The sequence below is a fragment of the Papaver somniferum genome, chromosome 3 (assembly GCF_003573695.1).
Source record: "Papaver somniferum cultivar HN1 chromosome 3, ASM357369v1, whole genome shotgun sequence".
NCBI lineage: Eukaryota > Viridiplantae > Streptophyta > Magnoliopsida > Ranunculales > Papaveraceae > Papaver > Papaver somniferum.
The window spans coordinates 38,981,390-38,986,911 of NC_039360.1; the positions used below are offsets into that span (position 1 = coordinate 38,981,390).

Sequence of the window (5,522 nt, forward strand, 5' to 3'; positions counted from 1 at the left end):
CGGCTTTTGAAGAGTCTGTTTTTGAACGTTCTTTGACTGAGGAGAGAATCCATGTTGCTCCGATAGCGCCAGAAATGGCAACTTTGAAAGCTTTGTTGAATCCAACTAGGACTACCCGTCCTTCGTGTATTAAGTTAGCTGAAACGGAGGCACCCTATGAACTGAAACCTGGGACCTTACAGATGCTCCCAATCTTTTTAGGGAAAGAAAATGAAAACCCTTATTACCATGTTAGGGATTTTGAGGAAATTTGTAGTACTCTAAGAATTAGAGGCTTAGATGATGATGCTTTGAAACTTAGGTTATTCCCATTTTCCCTGAAAGATAAGGCCAAGTCGTGGCTGTATAGTTTGGACTCCGAGTCAATTGAGACATATGAACAACTTACATCTGCCTTTTTCAATAAGTTTTTCCCTAGGCACAAAACATCGTCTATTAGGACGCAAATATGCACATTTTCACAACAAGAGGGAGAATCTTTATATAGGTATTTGGAAAGGTTCAATGATTTATTATCCCAGTGTCCTCATCATGGTTTAGAAAAGGTTAGGCTAGTTCAGATCCTTTATGAGGGTTTAGATTATTCCACAACGACCATGGTTGAGTCTCTATGCACTGGTGGATTTGAAAACCAAACTGTTGATGCGGCGATGGAATTTTTTAATGAAATCGCCGAAAAAACCCAGCAATGGGAAAATAGTAGGGCACCCCAGAAAACAATTCTTTTAAGTAGAGGAAACGTTAATAGGGTAGAAGGAGGCTATGAATCAGATGCCAAAATTGCTGCTATAGCAAAAAGGTTAGAAGCCTTAGAAGTGGGCCAGACTAGTGGTAGAGTGGAGCCTTTTTGGGAAGGCCAGAATATTGAAGAGCAGGCCAATGCTCTTTATAATAACACTAGATTTGATAACCGTCAAAAGATTGACCCATATTCAGAAACCTATAATCCTGGTTGGAGAAACCATCCGAACCTTTCGTGGTCTAAGGGCCAAAGTCAAGGTCAGTTTAGTAATTCTAATGCTCCCCCAGGTTTTGGCTATACTAAGAATCCTTCAGGACTAGCTCAGTTTCAGAATCAGTCAGATAAGAAAATCCTAAGTTTAGAGGAATCTCTCGCCTTGTTAACTCAGCAAACTGCAAAATTCCAGTTATCCGTAGAACAGAGTCTACAAGCTAGTAACAGGATAGGACAAGAAAATAGTCAGGCTATTTCCGAGTTAAAAACCCAGGTTGGTCTGATAAGTGATTCTTTGAGAGAAAAAGGTAAGTTTCCTAGTCAAACACAACCCAACCCTAGAGGAGTTCATGAATTAGGTGCAAAACCATCGAATCAATTGAATGTGTTAGAACCCTTAGAAGTGGTAGAGTTGTAGACAATAAGGTAACCATGCCCGATAGTGAACATACTGTAGTTCACCCCTCAGGATCTCACCTCTCAGGACCAGTAGCTGAAGAGACTGATAAAGTTTCTGATGATGTGAATTCGGTTCCTGAAAGGTCTGATTTTAGGCCTAGAGCCCCATTTCCTCAGCTATTAGTACCAACAAAGAAGGAATCGAACTTTAATGACATAGTGGAGGTTTTTAAGCAAGTTACCATAAACCTTCCCTTATTAGATGCAATTAGGCAAATTCCTGCTTATGCCAAGTTCCTTAAGGATATGTGTACGCGAAAGCGAAAACTTAGCGTCCATAAGAAAGCCTTTTTAGCTAGTCACGTAAGTTCAATCATTCAGAACACCACAACTCCAAAGTACAAAGACCCAGGTTCTCCTACCATTGCTTGCACAATAGGTAACTTCCGGGTAGAAAAAGCTTTACTTGACTTAGGAGCCAGTGTGAACTTACTGCCATTCCATGTATACTTACAGCTAGGACTTGGTGAAATGAAACCTACTCAGATGACACTGCAGTTAGCTGATAGGTCTGTTAAAATCCCTCGAGGTGTTATCGAGGATGTTCTTATTGAGGTCGACAAGTTTATTTATCCAGTGGATTTCGTGGTCCTAGATACCCAACCTGTCCCTGACCCAGAGAACCAGATACCTGTGATTTTAGGTCGCCCATTTTTAGCTACGTCTAATGCGATCATTAACTGTCGAAATGGTGTGATGAGTTTATCTTTTGGTAATATGACTATGGAGATGAACATTTTTAATGTCAGTAAGCAACCTCATGAGCTAGATGACACATGTGTTGAGGAGGTGAACATGATAGAAGCCTTAGTTCAGGAGTCATTACCAAACATCTTGTCTGAAGACCCATTAGAAAGTTGTCTATCCCATTTTGGTTTAGATTTTGACGACGATAGCACTATTGAACAGGTGAATGCTCTATTAGATTCTACCCCTGTGTTAGACACTGATAGATGGAAAGCTAGGTTCGAACCGTTACCAGTTTCTGAGACTACCCTAATTCCTTCTTTAGAAGAGCCCCCAAAGTTGGACCTTAAACCACTACCCGATACTCTAAAGTATGTGTTTTTAGGCCCATCTGAGACTTTACCTGTGATTGTAGCTTCCAATTTGGATAGTGATCAGGAAAGTAGGCTAGTAAATGTACTTCAAGACAATAAGGAAGCTTTAGGGTGGACTATAGCAGACATTAAGGGTATAAGTCCTACTGTGTGTATGCATCAGATTCATTTAGAGGAAGACTCCAAACCTTCTAGGGAGATGCAACGTCGACTGAACCCTAACATGAAAGAGGTAGTTCGAAAAGAGGTGCTTAAGTTGTTAGATGCGGGTATTATTTACCCAATTTCAGACAGTAAGTGGGTCAGCCCTGTTCAGGTTGTCCCCAAGAAATCAGGTATCACTGTAGTCCAGAATGATAATAATGAATTAATCCCAACCCGAGTGACCACGGGATGGCGTGTGTGTATTGACTATAGGAAATTGAACAAGGTCACAAGGAAGGATCACTTTCCCCTTCCTTTTATCGACCAAATGCTAGAGCGATTAGCTGGACATAGTCACTATTGCTTCTTAGATGGCTACTCCGGTTATAATCAGATCGTTATTGCCCCAGAAGACCAAGAGAAAACCACTTTTACCTGTCCCTTTGGTACCTTTGCGTATAGACGCATGCCTTTCGGGCTATGTAATGCCCTGCAACTTTTCAGCGTTGTATGATGAGCATATTTTCTGATATGGTAGAACGGTTCTTAGAGGTCTTTATGGATGATTTTTCAGTGTTTGGTTCATCTTTCGATGAGTGCTTGCATCATTTGACATTAGTGTTGACTAGGTGTAAGGAAAAAAATTTAGTGCTTAATTGGGAAAAATGCCATTTCATGGTTAAATCAGGAATTGTGTTAGGGCACATCGTCTCTTCAAAGGGTATAGAGGTAGACAAAGCCAAAGTTGACCTTAGGTCCCAAAAACCGTAAAAGATATTAGGTCATTCCTAGGGCATGCAGGTTTTTACCGTCGATTCATTAAGGATTTTATCTTGATTTCTAGACCTCTTTGCAATTTGCTTGCAACAGATGTTAAGTTTGTGTTTGATGATGCTTGTTTAGAGGATTTTGAGAAGCTTAAAACTTTACTCACTACTGTCCCGATAGTCCAGGAACCTAACTGGAACCTACCCTTTGAGATTATGTGTGATTCTTCAGATTATGCTATAGGCGTCGTTTTAGGACAACGAGAAAACAAACTACTTCATGTGATTTATTATGCTAGCAAAACTCTAAATGATGCCCAAATGAACTACACAACCACCGAGAAGGAACTTTTAGCCATCGTGTTTTCCTTGGATAAGTTTAGGTCCTACCTATTAGGTTCTAAGATCATAATCTATACAGATCATGCTGCTTTGAAATACCTTTTATCTAAGAAGGATACCAAACCTAGATTGATTAGATGGATCCTATTGTTACAAGAATTTTCCCCAGACATTAGAGAAAAAAGGGTGCAGAAAATGTAGTAGCAGACCACTTGTCTAGGCTAGTTGTTAGTTCCCCTAGTGATTCCCTTCCTATAAGGGATAGCTTTCCTGATGAACAATTTTTCTCTGTTTCCCAATCACCTTGGTATGAAAATATAGTGAATTATCTTGTTACTGGTCGAGCCCCTCAACATTGGGGTAAGAAATATCGTTCTAGGTTTTTAGCCGAGGTTAAGCATTTCTTTTGGGACGATCCTTATCTGTTTAAGTATTGTCCGGACCAGATTATTAGGAGATATGTATCTGAGAGTGACCAGTCTAATATTATCTCCTTTTGTCATGAACACGAATGTGGGGGTCATTTTAGTGCTAAGAAGACTGCTGCTAATATTTTGCAGTGTGGATTTTACTGGCCTTCGTTGTTTAAAGATTCCCATAGTCACTGTGTTTCCTGTGAGTGTTGCCAGAAGTTAGGAACCATTTCCCGTAAAAATATGATGCCTTTGAACCCTATTTTAGTGATTGAGGTCTTTGATGTGTGGGGCATTGATTTTATGGGTCCATTTCCTATTTCGTTTGGTTATCTTTACATACTTTTCGCTGTACACTATGTGTCTAAGTGGGTTGAGGCGGTTCCGTGTAAAACGAATGACCACAGGGACGTAGTCCAGTTTTTGAAAGAGAATATACTTACACGTTTTGGTACGCCGCGAGCTATAATTAGTGATGGAGATTCACACTTTTGTAATAGACCGTTTGCTCTTTTAATGAAACAATACGGTATTACCCATAAAGTAGCAACCCCATATCACCCTCAGACTAGTGGTCAGGTAGAGGTTTCCAATAGGGAAATTAAACGTATTCTAGAGAAAACAGTTAATCCAAATAGGAAAGACTGGTCGTCGAGGCTGACTGATGCCTTATGGGCTTACCGTACTGCCGTTTAAGACACCCATTGGAATGTCACCTTATCGTTTAGTGTTTGGCAAGGCATGTCACCTTCCTGTTGAGTTAGAGCATCGATCCTATTGGGATATTAAGAACTTAAAGTTTTCACTTGACAAGGCAGGAGCTCAAAGAAAGCTCCAGCTCAATGAGTTGGACGAGATTCTTTGAGATGCATACGATGGTGATAAGGAGTATAAGAACAAAATGAAACTTGTGCATGATAGGAATATTTTACGAAAGTCATTTTCTCCAGGTCAAAAAGTTCTTCTGTATGACACTCGTTTGCATCTATTCCCCGGGAAGTTGCGCTCTCGGTGGACCGGTCCTTTTGTGGTCCGTACTGTTTTTCCTTATGGCGCTGTTGAGATTGAGGCACCAGATGGTAGTAGTTCTTCGAAGGGTAACAGTCAGCGATTGAACCCCTTTTTAGAGCCTTTTCCTACAGGTGGTGTTGAGGAGGTCCCTCTGGAGGACCCTGTTTACCTTGATTGACCATCGAGGCAATTTTGTATGTTGTATAATATTTTTGTAGGTTTTTGGTTACACTTCACCCAGGTACTATCTTTCCGACTTCTCTCTTTACTATTTCCTCATGTTACTTATATTTTTGGTACTGTTCTTTGATTAGAAACATTGAGGACAATGTTAAATTTAAGTTTGGGGGTGGGGTAGAACTCTTTGTTA

General features: G+C 40.3%; 1 pseudogene; it reads right to left on the reverse strand.

Moving 5' to 3' along the window:
- Positions 1–438: 438 nt before the first annotated feature.
- On the reverse strand, positions 439–538 carry LOC113362408 (annotated as a pseudogene).
- Between the last annotated feature and the right edge of the window lie 4,984 nt (positions 539–5,522).